The sequence below is a fragment of the Saccopteryx bilineata genome, chromosome 1, assembly GCF_036850765.1.
Source record: "Saccopteryx bilineata isolate mSacBil1 chromosome 1, mSacBil1_pri_phased_curated, whole genome shotgun sequence".
Classification (NCBI taxonomy): Eukaryota; Metazoa; Chordata; class Mammalia; order Chiroptera; family Emballonuridae; genus Saccopteryx; species Saccopteryx bilineata.
Genome location: NC_089490.1, coordinates 63,478,281 through 63,502,804, shown reverse-complemented (window position 1 = coordinate 63,502,804; position 24,524 = coordinate 63,478,281). Strand labels below are relative to the sequence as shown.

The 24,524-nt window shown below is 42.4% G+C and overlaps 1 protein-coding gene across 5 annotated transcripts in view; it reads left to right on the top strand.

The window, feature by feature from the left end:
- Window positions 1–24,524, top strand: part of BACH2 (BTB domain and CNC homolog 2) — a 369,568-nt gene that overhangs the window by 176,456 nt on the left and 168,588 nt on the right. For 4 of the 5 annotated variants that reach the window (XM_066254282.1, XM_066254283.1, XM_066254285.1 and 1 more), the window contains exon 3: window positions 17,664–17,812. The gene's annotated coding sequence lies outside the window, so the exon portion shown is untranslated. The remainder of the gene's footprint in view (window positions 1–17,663; window positions 17,813–24,524) is intronic. The other variant, XM_066254284.1, reaches the window with a different exon arrangement.

Here is a 24,524-nt window from a genome sequence, read left to right as displayed (position 1 = left end):
CTGAGGTTAACTTTATTGAATAAATATCTCTGAACTACTATAGTGTTTCTGAAACTTTGGCTTCAGACTATGATACGGTCTTCTGGTCAGTTCTTATCTCAAGAAAGAAAAGGGAAATGTATTGACTACAGACCAAGACCAATGAGCCTCGACCCTGTTTTCTTTCCCTTCTCAAGATCAGTTGCCTTAGCAGGGAGCTTTGGAGAGAACAGGAAGCCCATAGCTGATGCAAGAACTCCATTAACTCAAAAAAAAAAAAAAAAAGTTGGTGCAATTTTAGGTTATAATATGGAATGAATCTTAATTACTTTGAAACTTAGAGCCCCAAATTTTGCAATCTAAAAATGAAGACTTTTAAAGCAGATTTTCATGACCAAAACCAGGAGACTCGCCCAGTTTTTCACTTTTCTTCTCGTTCAGTTGGTAACAGTAGACTTGCCACCCCCATCAATAGATAAAAGGACTAAAAAACAGGAAGCAACATAAAATAGTTTTAAATTACTTTGGGAAACTCCTGAAAGTGGGTGTAGCATGTGCGGGCCTTTAAAAATGAATCATATTTATACATACGATGTACAGCTACTTAATTATTTCTTACAGTTCAGCCTAGCTGTCCTGGTATTTTTTTTTTTCCTGGCTACATTTGGTCTTTCCTTCATGTATCTTAACTGCTTTTGGTGGGGTTCCCACTGGCACCATCAAGTTGTTAACCCAGTAGCTGGTGTGTTACAAAGTACGTGGGAAACAGAAATGGCAGCCTGACCAGGAGGTGGTGCAGAGGATAGAACATCAGCTTGGGACACTGAGGACCCAGGTTCGAAACCTTGATGTCACCAGCTTGAGCATGGGCTCATCCAGCCTGAATGTGGGCTTACCAGCTTGAACACAGGGTCACTGGCTTGAGTGTGGGATCGTAGACATGACCCCAAGGTTGCTGACTTGAGCAAAGGGTCACTGGCTCAGCTAGAGCCCCCCCGCCCGGTCAAGGCACACATGAGAAAGCAATCCATGAACAACTAAAGTGCCACAACCACGAGTTGACGCTTCTCATCTCTCTCCCTTCCTGTCTCTCTGTCCCTGTCTGTCTCTCTCTTTCTGTCTCTGGAAAAACAATTGAGGAACACGTTTCAGCACCGTCTACCCAAAACAATAGTGAAGGAAACGTTTGTTATGAATCCTGAAAGCCCCTTGGAGCCACCTCCACTTCCTCACCCAAGGGACAGTGTCTGCCACACTCGGCTGTATAATCTGCAAGTACCCATCTACAGTCCGAGCAAATGGCCCCCAGGGAGGCCTGGCCCTGACATTTGTGTTGTTCAGGCCCAGGGTACAATTCAAGCTCATGGGCATAAGTATAAATATTAAAATTTTATAAACCAAGCTAACAAATTGGTTGCGTAAAATATGTTCTGTCCTTCTACCTTGACACGATGACCTTCCAAAGGGGCAGCTTTTTCACAGGCCTCCTAGAGTTCTGAGCTGGCCCGTGGCGGTAGGGGGGGAGCCACTGAGCGCCCCGACCTGCCCTTCTGCCCCTTCTCCTGCCGTTGCCCTCCTCTGTCGCACACTCCGGGAGCCTCGAGGCGTAGCGCCGGACACTGCAGCCCACACAGCGAAGGGGCAGCCACACCTCCTTCAACAGCTGCCGCCTGGCTGTTGGGTCCCCCCTCACAGAGTAGAGCCCGTCCAGAGGAGGAAGGGCCCAGGGGAAAGGTCCGCACTGACCCTGGGAGCTCACCTGGGTGGGAGGATCTGTGGTATTGAAAGGGGAAACCATCAGTTCAAAGCAGGGCAGGGATCAGATGTTCCTTGGCCTGGCTACCAGGGCTGTGCTGCCTGTTGGGCAGCTCTCTGGAGCCTGTGCATCTCCTGTTCCCTCCTGCTGGCAGGTGTGTTTCTCCCACACCCTGATGACTCCTGCGTAAACTCCAAGGGCCAGAGCCAGCTGGTGCCCCTTCGAAGAGGAGTATCGTGCTTCTGGGTGGAGTAGCAGCAGCAGGTGCAGGCGTGGTATGAGGTTTTGGTAGACCGTTTACCTGATTTTGCCTGCCCCCCTGTGTGTTCAGCCTGTCCTTCAAGCTTTATTCCTGGTCCCCTCAGCATCCCCCTCCTCGCCACACTCACCTAACTCTGGACCCAGATTTAAAGTCCATCACTCAGCCCCTCCTTTCGCTTTCTCCTGAATAAATGACCTTCATAAAATGGCAGGGAATTGTATCCCTTTGTGTGTGTGGGCGGGGGGGGGGGGGGGAGGGATCACTAAGCCCTCAGTACCTGAGGATTGTAAACCAAAGGCCTGTGGGGTTTATGGTCCCCTTTTGCCACTTGCTTAATCACTGACCAAGCCATTTAACCTGTCTATACCTCAGTGTCCCCATGTACAACAATGGAGAATAATTACTGCCTGTTTCTAACTACTTCAAGTGGGTATCTTCAGGGCAGATTTCTAAGTACATATAGAAAGAGCAAGCAAATATCCCATCACCCTCCCTTCCAGTAGAACTTTCCTTAGTCTTAGCTCTCCCTTCGCTTTTTTATATTACAAGAAAAATGATTCAGATTTCCCTAAGTTGACAGAAAAGCATGAAATCTGTTTCTAACAGATGTTCCTCGTGATCCCCCAAATGTAAACATGTTTGCAAGATGATAGTGAGACAACCTGTTTACACAAGGAAGTACTTAAAAAAGCAAACAAAAAAGCATCACCCAGAGCAGTCATTGTGATCAAAGTGCCGTCGATTATTAGGGTGTAAAGGGAACTGATGACTCAACTTAGCACCACCGCGGTCTCCAGATTTCAGTTTCGTAACAAGAGTTTCTTTTTAGGAATATTCTTCATTTACACACAAATCCGATTTTCTTTCTAAAATGTTTCTTGATTTTTGTCAAACCGAAATACCAGGATCTCTTCAAAAGATGACTCCGATACCAAGATGATGCTCAGATGGGCGTCATGCCGACACGCTTTGCCATGGAGAGCTGGGGTTTTTACTCCCGGGATCTGGTAACTGAGAGGAGGGACAAGGTCTTCCACACAGCAGCTCCTGGCTCCCTGCTCTTGTATCTCCCCAGTTAGTCAGAATCAGCATAGAAACTCTCAAAACTGCAGGGTGATAGAAAATAACTTTCTGAATCAATCAAAGTGTGATATTTTGATACTTTCACATGCCTGGGTATTCTGGGCAAATACGTACTTAAATCAGTGACTCATGGATCGAGATGCAAAGTAGGTCTCTGAATGTTGGCTGGCTGGAAATCAGTTTTTAACCCTGGAGCAAAATATTATCTAGTTAAAAATATATATTTATAAAATATATGTCAAGTGTAGCAGTTTTTGTGAAAATAACTACCACTCTCCCTCAAAGTAATATGCACTGGGAGTCTATCCTGAGAAGTCTCTGCTGAAAGGAAGATTCAAAACTTCTTTAGGATATGATTTCCTATAGAAACAAACTAAATTTTGTTCCTTTGAGATGGTGAGGCCAGACCCTGTGACACCCTTACCTAGTGGTTCCCACTCAGGCTCTCCCACATGGAGAGGCTGAGAACCTGCCCTGCCTTTACAACACCACGTCTGTGAAGAAAAGGTTCATTTATACCATGCATCCTGGGGGCTCAGGAATTTCTCTCTCCAACTCACTGTATGTGTTGTCAGTGAAAGGAGGAATGCCACTAAGATTATGGCCCAGAAGCAGAACCATCACCCAGTACCAAGTGGTGTGGGCACTTGGTATTTGCAGTGCAATTTCATTTCAGTTTATGGTCTGGGATCTACCTGTGCATTAGAATGCTTAAAAATACTTAAAACTCTGGCCCTGGCCGGTTGGGGTTGGCTCAGTGGTAGAGCGTCAGCCTGGCGTGTGGAAGTCACGGGTTCAATTCCCGGCCAGAGCACACAGGAGAGGCACCCATCTGCTTCTCCACCCTCCCCTTCTCCTTCCTCTCTGTCTCTCTCTTCCCTTCCCGCAGCCAAGGCTCCATTGGAGCAAAGATGGCCCGGGCACTGGGGATGGCTCTGTGGTCCCTGCCTCAGGTGCTAGAATGGCTCTGATCACAACAGAGCGACGCCCCAGATGGGCAGCGCATCGCCCCCTGGTGGGCGTGCCGGGTGGATCCCGGTTGGGCACATGTGGGAGTCTGTCTGACTGCCTCCCCGTTTCTAGCTTCAGAAAAATACAGAAAAAAAAACCAAAACTTAAAACGCCAATCTACAAAATACACACACACACACACTATTGGAATTAACAAATTCAATGAGGTTGCAGGATAAAAGACCAATATACAAAAATCTATTTTATTTCATACGTTAGCAATGAAATACTCTGAAAATTAAGAAGCAACCCTCTTACTGTACTATCAGAAAGAATGAAATTCTTGGGAATAAGTTTATCAAAAAAAATCACAAGACTTGTTCACAGAAACTTACAGAATGCTATGGACAGAAATTAAAAAGACATAAATAAATGGAAAGACATCTGATAGGTTGGAAGACAATATTGTTAAGATGTCAGTGCCACCAGACTGATCAATATACATATTCAATACAATCCCTAAAATCCCAGCTAGCTCTTTTACAGAAATTGACAGGCTAATTTATAAATTCATACAGAAATTCAGGGGTCTCCAAATAGCTAAATCAAATTTGAAAAAGAAGAACAAAGTTGGAGAACTTTCTGATTTCAAAATGTACTACAAAGTTTTGAAGTCAAGATAATGTTGTCATAGGATAGGCAGTGAATAGAATTGAGAGTCCAGAAATAAACATTTGTAGTCATTTTATCAGCAAGGGCGCCAGAATGATTTGATGGGGAGAGAATGGTCTTCAACAAATGGTGCTGAGATCACCGGATATTCACATGCGAAAGAATGAAATCAGACCCCTACCTTACACTACATACAAAAATTTACTCAAAATTAATCATTAGGGAAATGCAACTCAAAACTACAGTGAAATACCACTTTAGCCCCATTAGGAAGCTGAAGACAAAAAAAACAAACAAAACAGATAGTAATAAGTGTTGATAAGAATGTCGAGTAATCTGAACCCTGATGCGTTGCTGGTGGGATTGTAACATCCGAAAAGTACAGCCATAGAGTTAGCATATAATCCAGTGTATTGGTCAGAGTTTTACAGAGAAACAAAACCAATAGGATGTGTGTATATATACAGAAAGAGAGAGAATTATGTTAAGTAATTGACTCACACAATTGTGATGATTGAGCGACAAGTCCAAAATATGTAGGGTAGGCCAGCAAGGCTAAAGACCCAGGGGAGAGCTGATGTTGCAGTTCAAGTCCAAAGGCAGTTAGTTGGCTGTCAGCATTCCCTCTTTCTTGGAAGAAGTTAGTCTTTTCTCTTAAGGGCTTCAGCTGATTGGATAAAGTCCATCCACATAATGGAAGGCAATCTGTTTTACTCAAATCTACTGACATATATGTTAATCTCATGTGAAAAATACCTTCACAGCAACAGACACATTTGGTCAAATATCGGGGTATCGTGGCATAGCTACGATGATGTATAAAATTAGTCATCTCACCCAGTAATGCCACTCCCAGGTATACAGCCTATCCAAGAAAATTGAAAACGTATGTTCATATAAACCAGTGGTAGTCAACCTGGTCCCTACTGCCCACTAGTGGGCGTTCCAGCTTTCATGGTGGGCAGTAGCAGAGCAACCAAAGTATAAATAAAAAGATATATTTAACTATAGTAAGTTGTTTTATAAAGATTTATTTTGCCAAACTTAGCGAAAATCTGACATAAAGTACTTAATTATTATTATGTGCTTTAACTTGCTGTAACTCTGCTTTATAAATTTTTTTTTTTACTTTTTTTTAGATTTTTTATTTATTCATTTTTATTAGAGAGAGAGAGAGAGAGAGAGAGAGAGAGAGCAGGAGAGATAGAGAACAGGGGGAGGAGCAGGAAGCATCAACTCCCATATGTGCCTTGACCAGGCAAGCCCAGGGTTTTGAACCGGCGACCTCAGCATTCCAGGTCGACACTTTATCCACTGCGCCACCACAGGTCAGGCTGCTTTATAAATTTTATAAAGTAAAGTTACTTCCCTTCTTTATAAATCACCAATACTGTGGAACCGGTGGGTGGTTAGAAAATTTTACTACTAACAGAGATACAGAAGTGGGCGGTAGGTATAAAAAGGTTGACTACCCCGATATATACCAACTGTACTTAAGTGCCCATAGTGACATCATTCATAATAGCCCAAAAGTGGAAACAACCCAAATGTCCATCAGCTGATGAGTGGATAAGCAGAATGTGATATATGCATACCATGGATTATTATTTAGTCACAAGAAAGAATGAATTGATACATAGTACAACGTGGATGAACATTGAAAATATTATGTGAAAGAAGCTAGACAGAAAAAGCTTTATAGAATCAGAAATAGAATATGTGATTCTGTTTCTGTGAAATGTGCAGAATAGGCAAATCTGTAGAAACAGAAAGTAGATAGTGCTTGCCAAGAGCTCGGGGAGGAGGAAATGAAGAGAACCGGTAACTGCTAATGGGTCTGGGGTTTCTTCCTGGGGGAGGGGAATGCTCGAAATTAGGTGATGGTGGTGGTTGCGCAATTCTGGATATACTAAAAACCATTGCATTTTATGGTAGGTAGAAGACTCCAAACATAAGTGGTCCTGGCTAGCTAATAGACAGTAGCAAGCTTCTAAAATGAGAAATGTATGCTGAATCCAACAAATGAAGAGTTCAAGAGGGAAAAGTGGGAATCACCATTTGCAAGGCACTGTCTGTGTCACAGGAACTGTACATATATAGGTTCAAATTACGTGGCCAGAGTCATCTAGTCAGTTGGGGTGGGACCTGGTCTGTTGGACTTCAGGCTATTCTCTTCCCACTCCTACTCGAGCAGCAGCCTTGTCTCTGGCTGGACATAGACCTGCTGCTTAGAGCAATGGGCATATTATTCCCAAGGGTCAAAGGTATGAAGGTTAAAGGATGCTTTCGGAGTAAAAGCAAAGGACGTAAATTAAAAACTGGAGATTGTTACTTTTATGGTAAAGGAAAAAAACTTTAATTTTTTTTTTTAATTATGAGTGCAATAAAAGGCCAACAAGGAAAGGGGAGGAGGAGCAGCAGGATCTGTGACAGCAAATTAAAGAGTAGAACCCAGGAACATCAGGGGCGCAAGCACGTCACAGACCCGTGAGAGAAATGAATATTCCCAGAGTGGCTGCTGACTTGGTGAGAGGCACAGCCACGTTGACAGTAAGTCTGACCAGAAGCCAGGTGGGGATGTTCTTGAAGCCGAAATGAGAAAAGTCATTTCTCATCCAGTGACTAACATGGCACCAGAGAATGTCACCTGGGGATGCTCCAGAGACCCGGATTCAGTACAAGGGCCTGTGGACAAGTGAACTCTTGTTGGAGTTCATTCACAGCAGGGGCTCTTAACCTGGGTTCATGGATCCTTGGGGGTTCATGGATTCACAGGCTTCTAAGAATTATATTGAAAGGTTTTGTGTCTGTGCGTTTTTCTCCCCTGGGGAGAGAGTCATCCGGTTGTTAAAGGGTCTATAATGGGAAATAGGTTTTAAAAAAATGACTTTAGATGTTTCTTTTCAGGTGCCAGGCTAATTTTCTGGCTGTGTGGATAGATTGTGTTAAATGATCTGGCACTCCTAATTTTTGGAATAAAAATGAATTCTTAGCGTATGATCTCACTGCCTGCAGTGGTGTCTGATTCTGTCCTGGCATTTGATAGAACTTGTTAGGGGATTAGGTAAGACAGGATGTTGGTACATTTGAGGTCATTAAACTGAGAAGAGAAGGGGGGGAAAAAAAGAAATCTTGCTAAATATATTGTGGAGTTGAACTAAATGCTGAATAGCTAAGGGATGTTCTTTATGCTCTGTGCCAACATTTATTAAACCCTGCTTAGAAACAGACTGGAGTGGCAGAGACAGTTCCATTTAGATGTAGTGCAGTGGTAAATATGCCTATCTTTCCAAGAAATTCTGTTTAACTTGTCCTTTTATGGAGGAGGCGTGGATAGTTGTATTGTCCTGGTTTGTGTAACATTTTAATAAGCTTATACAATAATACAGATCCTAGAGAAGCAACAAAAGCTGTCTTTTTACCTGGTGACCAGCATTTCCACAGTTCTGGTTTCAAGAGTAGGGGAATAATGGAGAATATGTCCCAGAGGACAGAATGTGTACGAAAGGTTGTGTTAGATGAAATGTAACCCCCACCAAAGTTTATTTTCTACCTGTCTTTTCCTTCTATCTTTTTTTTTGGGGGGGTCCTTCAATCTTACTTTAAATTTACTATTCAGAAAATACTTAAAAATGTGTTGGATTGGATAGTGGTGATGGTTGCACAACAAAGAGAATGTATTTCATTCCACTAAACTGTACACTTTGAAGATGGTTAAAATGGTAAATTTCATAATTTGCATATTTTACCACAATAAAAAATGTATTGGATAATACAAAGGAAAAACCATTTTCCTTTTGAGATGGGAATTCCAAGTACCTTTGTGTGTTAAATGTCAAGCCCTTTCCTATGTGCAATATGAATATGTAAACAACAGGCAAAAAAACATGTGTGGGATGAGAATTCTCATTTAAGTAATATGTGGTCCCAATTCTTCACTTGCTGGCTGTGGGACCCAGGACGGTATATCCAAAACAGATTGATTAAGCCCTCAGAAAATGCTTTTTTCCTTTTCTTTCCTCACATCTCAGACTCCTCATTAGTAAAATAAGGAGGTTGGACTCATTGATCTCCAAGATTCCTCCCGCTCTGCTGATCTGTGGGTTATGGAAAAAAAATTTTAAGGTCTACAGAACAGTATGAAATCCAGATAGACAAACAGTCCCCCGTGTGTACACACAGCAGCTACTGCTGCTTCTGACTTTCCTGCCCCTCTGTTCTCCATTCTTTCTCTTCCTCAGCCTGACAGGACTCAGCCATGAGCTTGGAAATGGGAAAGGGAAGGAGAAAAGATCGGGGTGGCTTGAGACAGAGGGCTGGGATGAGGAGGAGCCGGGCGGTGGACGTCAGGCTGGGTGAGGGACTGCAGCGAGGCTGGAGTTGGCCCTGACGGTGCCACGTGGCTGCGGGTACAGCAGCATTCAGGGCTGCAGCCCCAGATTCTCCAAAGGGCATGTGACCCCAGCAAAATTAAGCATGATTGATTTTTATACAAGGCAGATGGTGGCAGGGACGTGGAGACTATAAATCCAGAGAGAGGAGCTGAGTTTGTCATGTGAGGAAGGAGCAGCAGGAAGCAGAGCCTGTGTGGGAGAAGTCTTGTGGGGAGATGGCAGCCGGCGGGAGCCGGAGGGCAGGTGCGCGGCCAGCGTCTCCAGCTAGGGCTCAAGCTGGGCGCAGAGAAGATCTGGCTGTGATACACTGTGGCCATGATTACCAAAAAAAAATGGAAGGAAAAGACAGGTGGAAAATAAACTTTGAGGGGACGAGGTTACATCTCATCTAACAAAAGCTTTCATATACATTAAGGTCCCATGAGTCTCCTGGGGAGTCACCCTACCTGGGGTGGCCTTGGGGACTCTTGATGGCAGGAGGGAACGGAAAACGGAGAGGCCAGTTACCATGACAGTAGCAGGGAGCCAGGTGAGAAATGATGGTGATGGCAATAAAGGCGGAGAGGAGTCGACAGATTTGACGTACAAGTTGAAGATGGAATCAACGCACTTGCTGATGGATTGTATGTTAGAAGCAGGGGGGAGAGAAGAAAATCAAAGGTTTGAGCTGGATAGCGGGGTCAGTGGTAATGCCTTTTCCTGAGCGGCGCTTCACGCTGCTCTTCAACACCACATGCCTCGCATGTCTTCTAGATCCGTGGCCAGACTTGCAGCCCTCACCCCTGCTGCAGTGGTCAGCTCTGTGTGGACCCGCTGGCCTTACCTGGGGACAGTCCAGCAGCAATCTGCCCTGTGTGAGACCCACTTTGCAACCTGGAAGTCGAGGGGCACCCTGGCAGAGGAGGCTGGCAGGCATGTGCAGCTCCCCAGAAAGGAGTGGGCATTTGCAGGTTTTCTGGCTGATAGATGTAGCACACAGAGAGGCAGAGTTTTCAGGTGCGGAAGCAGAGACCCCTCAAGAGCCCTGGCCAGGCACTGAACCTGACCCTGGGAGGAGGCGAGGCACGATGTATGCCCGTCCACGTTCTCAAGGAACTGCCCTCCACTGCGTTGACTGGCAGGCCCTACAATGCATGCCCATCTGCACTCCTGCAAATAAACCCGGTCACTGTCTGAATGATTTCAGGCATGATCTTGGACATAAGGATGGAAGATAAGGTATTTTGAATAAAATGCCACATTAGAACCTGCTTTGGGTGTGTTTTGCTTGGGCATTACAGGAATGGTGATGCTCTTCAGAGACTTCAAAGACCCAGAGTGGGACAGCTGGTCTAGTGTTTTCACTGCCATCATCTGTGACTAAGGTTAGGGACCCTAGGCTTATCATTTGCCTTCAGAGAATGATGTGGGTCATATTTAATGAGATACCTGACGGCGCCTTTTTTTAAGAAACTGAACACGAAAAAGTTTTAATCTTAATTTTAATATACTTCATGAAATACAATCATTTAGTACTAACAAGCTAATCAGCTTTTTTTTTACACAAATAATTAAATTGCTGTAGGACCCAAGGCTTTATCACTTTACTTTGACATTTTCCTAGCAGCATATATAAAAAAGGGTTATGTTTGCTCTGGGAGGAAGGATGGAGTCTCCTGAATTGTAGTGGATGGCTGTGTGGTATAGGAAAAGGGTGGCCTTGAGCATTAGGTGGGCACGGACTCTGTTGTATGTCATCCCTTCACAAGAATGTGACCATAAGCTAGGCACTTTGCCTCTCTGAGCCGCGGTCCTCTCATTCACCATGTGAGCTAATAATACATATAAAATTCCTAGTAAAGTTCCTAACACATAGAAGTTTCAGTAAATGGACATTATTATTGTTATTTCTAATAATTACAGGCCAGTATTCCACTTTTTTAAATATGAAGTCTACAGAGACTCAAAAATTAATTTCAGGTTGTATATATCATATATTCTCAACACTTGTTTCTTTTTTCTTGTCTGAATTGTCAGTGGGAAGTGGTTCAGTTGCATCATCCTGTTATGATACAGGTCAAAAATCTGGACTAGCTCGTCACTGTATTTGGGGAATTTAAATGCTGTGAATATCAAAGAAGTGAATTTTCTAGCTGTGGTTCTCCAGCTAGAAAAATTTAGTCCCAGCACCCGAAATGTGTAAGTGGAAACTTTCAGAGATGTTTTGTCTTCATTTTCCTCATCCTGTCTGAAATGGCCGAATCTCTCCCCCAACCCCAGTTCTTTCTCTGTTGTAGCAGAAAGAAAAAAGAAAAAGCACATTTCCTCGCATCACCTTCCCATGCCAGTAGAACAAAACACAGAAGCCACAAGACTATGATTCAAAGGTCTCTGCCTTATACAAGTGACTATTTAAATTCTGTTTGAAATGTAGATTTTAAAAAAAAAAAATTCATCTCTGTAGTTTCCGAAAAATTAACATCAGTTGACCCCTTTCGTTGTAAAGCCCTTCTGGCCATAAAATGGTGTGTGACTACTCCTTAGTGTTTCTGAATATGAATGAGGACTCCTGGCACTCAGAGTGTGTCTATTACTGAAGTTGTCACCGAATTTTTAGAAATATTTTTATATAGCTTGGGACCAGCAGAACATTTGAGATTTGACCTTTTCTAGCAAATGATTGTCTCTAAATGCAATTTGTATTTTTAGAACTAGGTTTTGAACTCTTATTTAGTTTTCTGATCACTGTAATTTGTCTTGCTACTCAATCCAGAGGGAAAAAGTGATGGAGTGTGTGTGTGTGTGTGCGCGCGCGCGCGCGCGTGTGTGTGTGTGTGTGTGTGTGTGTGTGTGTGTAACTAGATGTACAAGAGTCATTAGCCCTATAAATCAGTAGTGTGACTTTGAGCAGAGGGACCAAAATGGCACTGAGAAGCTAGGAAGTTAGATTGGCTCAGTTGTGTCACCCAAGTACAACCCTATTGGGATGCTGGGGAGGTCAGCTTGTTTTGTTTGGTGCAGCTTTCACCTCAGGTGAGAATATAAATACAGTGGAGAGAATGAGCTGTAAAACACTGTGCCCTAAAGCATGATAGTTCCTGTGCTTTTACTTGGATTTTCATCGAGAGCGTGACCCCATTCTGAATATTTTGCCTTCTTTTCTTTTTATTGCTCTAAAATCCCAGCAAGGTAAGAAGCGGTGATTAGGATAGGAGAGCATTGACAACAGGAATTCATGGAAAGCAATATTGGAAATCGAAAAAGCATTAAACTAAACCACTCTTATGTTTCTTAGAAATTATGTTGTTAGTATTAGATTTTAGATTTGTGATGTCGATAAAAATACCTCCACCTGTAGTTCCCTGGGGAAAAGCAAATAGGGCTTTGCTCATCAAATCCCATTAAAGCCGCTAAGAAAATCTTAGCTAAGAGTTGAGTTATAGGGATGAAGAATGCAATCAGCCTGACTTATACCAGAAGTACCTTCTAGAAAACTAGATCATTTCACAGTTAATTGGCATAAATGTTCCTTTGCCTACTGCTTGCAGCTGGAGACCCACTTAAACCCTTTATGACTATTGCCGTAATTAAATGCCATTTACTTTTTTCTTAGCTTAAGAATGCAGGTCCTACTGACTTTTTCTTTTAAATAAATTTAATTTCATGAAAGAGGAAATTACTTACAGATAATTTCTCATGCTTGGAATATGCTACTTCACTTGTAAGTGAATGAATAGTGACCATTCAGCTATCTCTTTTTTAAACTTTCCCCGGCTTCTCTAACAGTAAATATGAAGAAATGAGAAAGCAATGCTTTCATGCTTAGTGTAACATTACCATATCTCCTCACCCACCTTCTCCTAAAAGCAGTCTGATGAAATATCTCAAGGTTTTGTAAGGTCTTTGGAAATCAGTCGAGCTGAGAGACACCATGAGGACAAGGAGTCCATAGCTCTCGACACATTAACAGTGCCCAGAAGCCAGGAGGAGGTCAGGAAATATTGTACTTGTCGAATGAATGGCTATAGCCCTGTGGGCTTCTGGGATCTGAAACACATCCAAGGAAACTACTGTGTGAGGCAGCCCTACACAGAGCTGCACTGCCCGGTAAGGTAAGCACTAACCACAAGTGGCTATTTGAATTTAAACTGATTAAAATTTTAAATCCAGTTCCTCAGTCATACCGGGCCTCTTTCAAGTGCTCAACACCTACATGTGACCCGTGGCTGCCATATTGGACAGCACCAATGTTGAACATTTCCCTTGTCACAGAAAGTTGTCTTAGCACTAGTACAATATCATTAGAAAGACTTGAGTTAGTGGCCCTAATCTTTTTAAAGTGAAATTCCCATGTGAGCATGGTGTGCGTTCATAACTACAAAAATAGCCCCTTAGCATCTCTCCCCCAACACTATAGGAACTCAGTCAAGAAAGGTGGCTGGCCACAGAGGTGGCTGTCCCTGTGAAACTGATAGCCAAACAACAGTGGAACTGGTGGTCACACTGACATTCTAGTAGTACTTATGTACTTATTTGGTTGCACCAGTTGTTAGAGTAGTAAAATATCTGTATTAATTAATAAAGAGCTGCTGTTTCAAGCTCGTCCAGTGGCTCCTTCATGTGCCTCAGGAGCCCTGGCCATTTGCATAGGATGCCCTAAGGGGGCAAGCCCCCCTTAGTCAAGCACATGAGTTAGTTGATGCCTGTCCCATCCCTGTGGAGAGGATGCTGCTTAGGGACCCTACCCCAGCACTGGTCTCAGATTGTGGGTGCTGCTCTTGGCCTCCTGGTGGCTTGATCTCAGGAGGGACAGCTTCCTAAGAGTCTTTCTTAAGGCTGCCCCATCACTACCAGGGCCAGGTCCCTGATCACAGAACCATTGGCTTCAAGAAGACCTTTAAAATCGTTTCATCCAACTCCCTCAATTTACTGCAGAAATCAAGTCACAGAGAGTCACTTAGCCAGTCTGTGACTAATTCAGAGATAAAACTCAAATCTCCTAACTCAGATGCTGTTATTGGGTTGTTGGTTTTGGGGGGGGGGTTGTTTTGGGCTATAACTTCTTTTGTCAGTTCCCTTAACTGTGAAATGAGGATTGTCTTTATGCCCCACAAAGTTGTTAGTGAAAAGAATAAGGATACCCAATATTTTATTTATTTCTTATAGGTTGCAGAAATTCTCTTGTCTGCATTCTCATTTAATCCTCACAAGAAACTATGAACTGTATTAGACTCAGAAGCAGTGAATGACCTGCCCAGGGAAACTGATAGCAGAGGTCTAAGTCTGTCAGGGCTTGGGAAACTACAAACTCTTGCAAATGTAACAACATAACATGGACATGGAAGTACTAGTTTTTAGCTTGTGGTATTTTGCAGTTGAAGATTTAGTGACATTGAAAGTGGTAACTTTGTTCAAGCAATGCTTTTTTTTTTTTGCTTTTTTTCTTTGATAATGTGCCAATTACACAGACTTTGGTTCAGCATTAAAACAGAAGTGGGCTGCTTCGAAGTATATTTTTAAAATGAGAGAATCCAAGTTTGTAATTAGCTTTAGAAATGCTAGTTGTGTGGTTTGAGTATCTAAAGAGCTTCTAGCAATTGTTTCTGTTATTACTGGTGGGGGGGGGGGTTTGTATCCCCCCACTCTCACGAGCGATTAGGCCCTTTAGAAAACACAAAGTATGTTTTTTGAGAGGTCATCTCCTCTAGTACCATGTTATTTTTCACACACTGTACTCCTGGTGGACTTGGACAATAAAGCATATATCTGATCATGGCAAAGAAAAATCATTTTGAAACCATGCTTTCCACTTGACATCTAATTATAGAGGAATCCTGTTTAAATTATAAAGGGAAGCCACAGAGAAGGAAATAGTCCACTTTTTGATAGCCTTTTTTGTTTGGCCTTTTGATAATTTTGATAGCAATATCCCTTACGTTTAGATAAGATTTTTGGAAAGCTCGATTTAACTCACTTCCACAATAAAACTTATATTTTTTGCATCTCTACTTCAGCCATGTTATACTATATGCTATATTGTACAATGCAGAAACTGAGTTTATAGATAGGGGAAAGAGTGAAGTTATTTCATTCTATATAAGGAAGAAATATCTCTTCAATATTCTTTTATTAGCTTATAAAAATTGTGGCATTAGCTATCCTGTAAGGTTAAATGCATATAAAGAGAAAAGAAAGATTATTAGAAGAAGCTATACCTAGAAAGGAACTTGAGGGTGTGAGCCCAGATTTAGCATTACTAACTTACAGTACATTTGGGAAGATGGTGTTTGTATGTTTGTTTTTTAAAGTATGTATTGTGTATGTGTCTTCAAGTCTTCTGTGCAAACCCTGTTATTGTGATAGACTCTCAACTCTCTATTGTACTCTGAGATACAGCCTCCCTCCTGTCTGTTGATAGAGGACCTTCAAAGTGTTTACTATTATCTAGAATTTTATTTATGCCATTTTCCCCTGCTTTGAGTAGATGCTGTAGAGGGTGCTGACCAGAAAAAAAAAGGCATAAAGATAAAGTTTATGATTTATAGCCAGACTTGGAATCATCAAGTCATTGAAGTATCTTGGAATCATTAAAAACACTAGGCTTGAATAGATCTTTGAAATTCTAAACCTCGGATTCCTCCCAGTGTATTAGTGTGGAAGAGGGACTGATGTGTGTGCATATACTTCCAAGCTCTGCAGCCACCAGTTTTCATACCAGTGCACTCAGCATCAAATGAGATAATGCATGTGAGGCGCTGACACATCGTAAACGCTCAGGAGGGCCAGCCATTACTACTAACTTGTCTGATTTGATTTTGTCTCCACATCTTTTTCTGCTCTCTGAAGACCGTGCTGAGAAGCAGCAAAACATCCAAGATAGGAAAACACCAGAAGGAAGGGAAACACCAGGCTCAGGAGTCCCGAAGCAGAATTTATCAGCTGCAAATAATCGGCAGCCAGTTGTTTCTCTTGGTGAGGTGGGGTGTGAATTATTTCCCTAGGCCCTCATACCCTTTCCCAAATGAAGACTCCCAGGGACAAGTGGCAGCTCCTTCATTGCCCAGATCTGACTCAGTCTGGTCTGATGAGGTGCCGCTGGATGGTCAACTCACAGTTATCTCATCTCTCTCTTATTTTGTGAAAAACAGCTGTTTACTATCTTCTGTGTAAGAAAAACAAAAGTAAAATCTAAATATGGCTGCCACTGATTAGAACTTTAAGGTGTGGAAAGTACACATGTATGTATTTTTTCTGTGCCTATAATACAGTGGGCAATTAAACAAATTATTTCATGCTCTAGCAAGAGTGTACAATGGTAGAGCTTTATTGGAAAGTCACCAGGACCTTTAGTTCACACCATTTGATCCAATAATTCCTTTTCTAGGAATCAACCTAAGAAAATTTTTAGAAATTCAGTCAATCTGATATTTAGATATATTCCTCAAAGTTTTATTTGCAATAAAAAGTAACAAAAACTTATAGAGAGAAAGCAATATGGAATTCCAAAAATGAGAATAATAGATAACTAAATAAAACCCTCCTCTATGGGGTATAATATTATATAGACATTGAAAAACATGTTTTTGAAAAAAAATTTATAATGTGGGAAAATACTCACATTCACATAATATTGAATGAAAAATTAGAAATACAACTCTGAGTATTTTTGTATATATGAAAAGAGAATAGTGGTCCACCATTCTTTAGACCCAATTCTGAGTCAAAAAGGTTTTAAAAGTTGAAAGGGTTTTTTGGTACTTTCTTTGGTAGAAAAACTTGATCTGCACTAATGTGAGGCTCTGCTTGATCTGACGTGATAGAAATACGTATCTGCGTTGCCACAGAAACATTGAACGTGTTGACGGAGTGCTCCTCTATACGCTGATGGGCTGTGATGTGATACATGGTGGTTGTTCCTCTGTCATACTCTCTGAATTCTGAAATATATCTGACCCAGAATTTTCAGTTTAGGGCTGATGGACCTAGACAACAAAATTCTACTATTATATTAGTGACTTATCAGTGTCAGGGTTACAGTTGATCTTTATACTTTTCCATATTTTCTAAATGTTCTACAATAGGCATGCATTAATTTAGCATCAGAAAAAAAGTAATACCGGTTTTAAAATAAAATTATCTGAGGCATCAGAAAATCATCTTATTTCAGTCAGTATCCTCGAATTTATCATCCACTTCCTGTGTTGCCTCTTGACTACGGCCACATGTGTCTTCTAAACCAAGGTGTTCTGATTTGTTGAAAGAAAACATTTGAGATGAAATAAAGGAGAAACTGACCTGTCTCCAAGCTGCTTTTGGGCCCAGTGAGGGATGCTCTTCTAGAGGAAGTACTCAAGGAACAGGGCTTCCGCCAGGGCTGAGCCTGGGCATTACTACCGTGGGCTGTTTTATCATGTTCTGTCTGTGTGGATGGCTCAAGAAGCACACACACAGCCAGATGCACACACAGTCGGTTAGCTCAGCAGTCATAAAAGCAAGGGGCCAGGAGGAGCAGGTGAAGGAGGATGGAGGGAAGACGTTAACATGCAAGGGTTACTCTGCTAATGGGCAACTCTTCCTCCCCAACCAGGTAGACGCTCACTGACCTGTCACAAGGTTGCCCCACAAAGCTTTGGGGTCCATGTCTGAATGGATTGCTGCAGCCTTCTCATCTCTCCCTTCACCCAGATCCCTGCATCCTGAGACTCGAAGCCAGCACAGGACCTGGAAAAATTACATGTAAGTGTTGACGGAAGTTTCTTTTCTCAAACCAAATAATGGTTATCATTTTCTTAGGTGATAATAACAGGTAGCCTAAATGGACCTGAATGACTTTTAACTAAGTTTCTTGAGAATTAGCATTAAGGAAGGGAGCTTAGGTTAGATGCTGCATATTGGTGGCACCTTAAGTTAGTCGTTCTTAAGCTTGAGTTTGCATTGGAATTGTCTGGAGGGCTTGTTACAGTACAGCCTGCTGCACCTGGTGCCCAGAACTTCTGACTCAGTAGATCTGGGGAGGGCTGGAAATATGCTTTTCTAGCAAGTGTCCAGGTGATGCTGGGGGAGGGACCCGACTTTGAGCATCACTGCTTTGGCTCATGTGACTGAAAGCAAGAATGTTAAAGGTAGGAAAGTATATTAAATATTCGGTATCGAATATCACTCAGTTCATACATTGCTCTACTTAATACATCAACTCATCTCTCAGAAGACAGAATTTTAAGGTTCTCTCATCACCATCACATTTGAAATCCAGCCAGGTAGATGTTATTATTCTGACAGTACTGGTCATTCACTGCCCTTGGTTTTCAACAGGGGTGACTAATAGTGCTATCATTAGGCTAAAATGACAGCTACTGTCCTTTTGCAAGTTTGCTCGTCATTCTTTTAGGCACACTGAGAAGGGAAAACATTTGTGTTCTGGGGTGGGAAATATATTGCTTCCTTCCAAACTGAGTCATCATATCTTTCCCCTCATACAGTTAAATGTGACTTGATTTTACAGAACACATCTGAGAAGGTAGGCACCTCAAAAAAAAAAAAAAAAAAAAGACCAAGTCATCTAGTTCAAGTTTTGGTGGAGTTGTGAGTTCTCAGGACTGACATATTTTTAGGATCAACATATTATTGTTTCAGCTTTGGAACAAGCCAGTCACCTCTCTGCTGAAAACAAGCATTATTTATTCCATGTTTATAGAAAAAATTAGAAGATTTTTGCCTTAAAAACATACTTGGATATATGTGAGCATTCATATAAATGCCCATATGTGCCTGTGAATATATATATATATGCATGTTATGTATTTCTAAGCTTTCACTGTAGGAATTTTAAACATTTTTTTCTTTTCTTTCATTGAGTCGATGGGAGTATAAAAATAACATAAGTGATGCTGTCCAGGAAATGGTTGAGAAACTTCTGAGCATTTTAAATCGATGGATAAGCACTGTGATTTCTAGCATTTTACTTGGGTATGGCAAATGTTATCGTTTAAAGTATCACTTAGGACTTACAGTGCTTTTACTATAATTCTCTGGAATTGAGAATAATCACTATTAATAAAGCAATTCCCAAGTAGATATGTAATAAGGAAGCATATCTCTTGCCTAAACACGATCCAAGCCCCCCAATTCTGGAAGACAGATATAAGAGCATTTGTTTAATATAAAAATCACAAAATCAGAATGATAAGATAAAAAAAAAAGTGATAGTTCGTGAAAGAGGAATTGTGAGTGATGTAATTATCTACTATTACTCTGCCCTCACAAACTAATACATCTCTGTGGAGCACTAATTAGTTATTCTACACAGCATTCTTGGAAAGAAGGTTTTCAGTTTATAAAGCATCTTTATCATGAAGTGGAAGAAGTGGATTGAATGGGGTGCTCGTTTAGCCCCCTCCTGCTTTGGCAGCCATGAGCGTCCACATCCACTCCTCAGGTGTTCTGTCACTTTCATAACTACTGGCCAGGGAAGGAAGAAGGCTCTGGTGACACCTCAAGTAATCGGGGCTTCAAATTCCCGCAGGACCTGGCCCACCTGCTCTAAGGTGAAGCACTCAAGTCACCTAGTGCTTGGAGCAACTCTGTAAAATACTGTGCATGTGTGGGGGCCGGGGGGTGGGCATGGGAACCACCTGTGCTTTCCCCTCAACTCACTGTGAACCTAAAACTGCACTAAAACAAAATTTATTAATTAAAAAAGAATTGAGGCCCTGGCCAGTTGGCTCAGTGGTAAAGAGTCAGCCTGGCGTACAGGAGTCCCAGGTTCGGTTCCTGGCCAGGGCACACAGGAGAAGCGCCCATCTGCTTCTCCACCCCACCCCCTCTCCTTCCTCTCTGTCTCTCTCTTCCTCTCCCGCAGCCAAGGCTCCATTGGAGCAAAGTTGGCCCGGGCGCTGAGGATGGCTCCATGGCCTCTGCCTCAGGCGCTAGAATGACTCTGGTTGCAACAGAGCGACGCCCCAGATGGGCAGAGCATCACCCCCTGGTGGGTGTGACAGGTGGATCCCGGTCGGGCACATGCGGGAGTCTGTCTGACTGCCTCCCCGTTTCCAACTTCAGAAAAATACCAAAAAAAAAAAAAAAAAAAAAGAATTGAATACCCAGTAGTATGACAACTCCTCAAAAAAAGTGGAACCTAGAATGACTACATGTCCAGCAACTCCAACTCTGGGTATATACCTAAAAGAAGTGAAAGCAGGGATTTAAAAACTTGTACACCCATGATCATAGCAGCATTATACATGCTAGCCAATAGGTGGAAGCAAGCCACATGCCTATCAATAGAGGATGGATAAAAACATGGTACGTACATACTATGGAATAGTATTCAGCCTTTAAAAAGCGAAATTCTGACACGTGCTACAACATGGATGAATTGTGAAGATTCTAAGTGAAATAAGCCAGGCAGAAAAGGACAGATACTCTATGTTTCTCAGTTACATGAAGTACGTAGGATGGTGAGGTTCAGAGTCCAAAAGTAGAATGATGGTCGCCAGGGCCTAGCAGTAGAGAGGAATGGGAAGTCAGTGTTCCACGGGCACAGAGTTTCACGTAGGGAAGATGAAAAAGTTCTGGAGGTGGATGGTGGTGATGGTTGCACAACAATGAGAATGTGCTTAATGCCATTGAACTCTTAAAAATTGCTAAAATGCTAAAGGTTATGTTATATATATATTAACACAATTTTTTAAAACCCTGAACACCAGAGTTCACTTTCCTTCCAAGAGTGCTGTGCAGAATAACTAGTGCTTGACAGAGATGTTGTAGTTTGTGAGGGGGCAGTAGGAATGGATGGCCGTGTCCCTCACACCTCCCTCAGCCCTCAGATATTTCCCCGATGCTTTTGGGTCAGGGTGAGGGATCTGAGGAATGTTCTACTTCAGTCTTAGAAATGGCTTTCCTATCAGGGCAAGGACACATTTTTCAGAAACTGCCAAGGTAAATGCCACAAACAACTATAATCTGCCAAAGTGCCGTTGACACGTACAGGACAGCTGCCTCACTGTGACGGAGGGGCAGTGTGCCCACCTGCTCCTGTGGTGGGGCTGCTGCAGCGCACAGAACCGTATGCTCACAAACCAGCCCAAGGGCCGTGCACCAGCGTGCGTGGGTTTGCTGGGCCGTGAGCACAGCTGGGGCACATACGGGTCTTCCTCAGTGGAGGTGGACATGGAAGCAGGAACCAGAGTGAAGCCTAATAGAAAATGAAAAATTTGCCTTGGCCAGATAGCTCAGTTGGTTAGAGCATTGTCCTGAAGTGCAGAGGTTGCTGGTTCAATCCCTGGTCCAGGGCACGTACAGGAACAAATCTATGTTCTTCTCTCTCTCTCTCTCTCTCTCTCTCCCTTTCTCCCCTTTTCCCCCTCTCTCCCTTCCTCTTTCGCTAAAATCAATAAATAAAAACTTTTAAAAAAAGGAAAAGAAAAGAAAATGAAAACTTTGAGCCTGACTCATGGTGGCACAGTGAATAACAGAGCATTGACCTGGAATGCTGAGGTCGCCACTTCAAAACCCTGTCACCAGCTTTAGCGTAGGATCATCTAAATCAGCGGTTCTCAACCTGTGGGTCGCGACCCCGCCGGGTTGAGAACCGCTGATCTGAATGATCCCAAAGATCACCAGCTTGAGCCTAAAGGTCGCTGGCTTAAAAGCCCAAGGTCCCTGGTTTGAGCACTGGGTCCCTGGTTTGACTGTAGCCTGGCGTCCAATCCTCAGGGCAGTTATGAGAAGCAATCAATGCACAACGGAAGTGAAGCAACTACAAGTTGACATTTCTCATTCTCCTCCCTCTTGCTCTTTCTTTTTGTCTCTCTCAAACAAAGTAAAAATAAAAAAAAATAATAATAATAAAGAAAATCAAAACTTTGAAAGAAAATTAATAGTATGTAGTTCTCCTCTGTCAGGGCCTCAAGTTTTATAATATTCCAAATGAAGTATAATTTATCCCTTTTTCAGCAAATCTCTGTCATATTGAATATTACTATACCCACAAACCACAAAACAATTTAGTGAGTGACCTTCAGTCGTGTTGGGAAGATGCAGTATTGGACCCATGAAGGTAGTCCATTCGGTCCTGACAGTTTGGGGATTTTGCTTTTTATTCCATGTTTCCAGAAAGCTGTCTTGGAGAGTGATCATGGGACTTAGTAGCCATGTTTTCTCTTCAGGTTTCCTTTATTCCTTTCAGGCCCTGCCTCTGGGTCAGCCAGGGGCTATAATTTCTGAAGAGCAGTGCATAAGGGTCTACAATTTCTAAGAGCTTAGAAACCTGTCCTAAATGATCTCACTTTCACCTTAAGACATTAAGATTATTTATATGTGTGTTTGTATACATTATATACATATACATACATGTGTATGTATACGTGTGTGTGTGTGTGTGTGTGTGTGTGTGTTTGACTTAAGGAAAAGGTATACCAAAAAAGAGATAAAATTAGGTCATCAAAGTTAAAGTACGGTACATATAAATTAGTCCCCTCCTTCCCACTCCCGGCTTTCCAGACCTGCTTAGAAATAGAAACTCACCATGTTCTTCACTGAGGTGATCAGGGCAAAGCAAGGAAGGTTTCGAAGTCAGTTGCGATAAGGAGCTGCTATGATATCAAAGACACAGAAATTAAAGGTTTTTCTAGAAAACAAAATCCAGGTCAGCAAGTCTCAGAAAAGAAATTGCTTATTTCTCCTTGGTATTCGCATGTAGCCACCAGCACCCTACGCTTGGCAGAAACGACATAGATAGGGAATCTAATCAAATTGAATTCACCTTGTGAGTTTGGATGAACATCCTGACGTGTGTGTCCCTCCCACGGAAGACCAGCAAACTAGCAGTCACCCCGACGGGATGACATAAGGTAGAGAATACCAACCCAGGTAGACCCTGGGAGCTCTTCTAACTGCTCTCATGTTTCCGAGGAATCAGATGTGCCTGGCTCCAGACACTGAATTCATGTTTAGTGATGGCTTCTCTACCTGGCACCCAACTAACTAGAACCTTGAATCAACCACCCTTCCTACTTCCCTACCCCACCCCCACAACCCCCTCCCACACACCCCACCCTGCCCGCACATCCCACTTCCCTTTTTCAGAGATAAAGGCTCAGAAAACAAGCTCCTTTGGTTTTAGTCAAGGTGGAGAATAACTGTCCCCTGGAGGGTATTTGTAGCTGATGAAGCCGACCTGCTGAATCTTTGGGAATGGTTAAAAGTTTTATAATTAGGAAAAGAAACTGCTTAGGGAAGATTTTCAACAGAAAGCATTTTCCAACTGTCCTGTCAATTAACCAGAAAGTTGAAACAAACAAAAAATGTCTTCTTGTCCTCAAATAGGTCTAGTTCACTGAGGTTTTATTGCATTTATTTTTATGTCTTAATAATCTAAAATTTTTGACTTAGAATGAAAGAACATGCCATTCAGTTTTATTCTTCTTGAGAAACTGTGAACATTTTGGCTTCTACTACCTTTCCAGTGCCAGAGTTTAAATTTCAGAAGTCTTTTTTTTTAATTTTTTTTTTATTTTTCTGAAGTGAGAAGCAGGAAGGCAGACAGACAGACAGACTCCCACATGCGCCTAACCAGGATCCACCAGGCATGCCTACCAGTGGGGATGCTCCATTGCAACTGGAGCCATTCTAGCACCCGAAGCAGAGGCCATGGAGCCGTCCTCAGCACCCAGGCCAACTTTGTTCCAATGGAGCCCTGGCTGTGGGAGGGGAAGAGAGAGACAGAGAGGAAGGAGAGGAGGAAGGGTGGAGAAGCAGATGGGCACTGTGTGCCCTGGCTGGGAATCGAACCTGGGACTTCCACATGCTGGGTCGATGTTCTACCACTGAGCCAGCTGGCCAAGGCAAAAGTCTTTTTAATATTTATTCTGTTTATTATGTTTGGAGGCCCTCTAAGAGTGACATATAAAATAATTTTATGAACATATACATTTAGCTCCTCTAGTCATTGGGGACCCATTGACACAGTTTTTGAAATCAATTCCATTGACTTTTTTTAGAAGGTATGCTGTGAATATTTGTGACATACTGTTTCACAATTATGTTCTGCTCAAGGCATTATCAAACTTAATTTTCATTATCTGCATATACACTAACAGTACAAATAGGAATGATGAATGGTACGGTAATATACATTAATACATAGAGCTAAAATTTCAAATGATACTCCCTATGAGTCTCCAGATAAACTCAGCCATGTACCCTGTAAAGCTACTTACCAAGCACTATCAGTTGTAGCATGAATAGTTTATCAACTTAATCTAATAATTTCCAGTCTGTTGTTTTTTAGAAAGTATTTGTATGCTCTTTTTCTTTTTTGGAGACACCTGTCACTAGCAAAGTAACACCTGTCTCTTCACTGTGATTTAACCCAGGGAACGGCACCAGACTCTTCCAAGGAACCCCTTGTTAGATTGATCGTGGTGAGGGCCCTGGTGCCTGAAGCTCA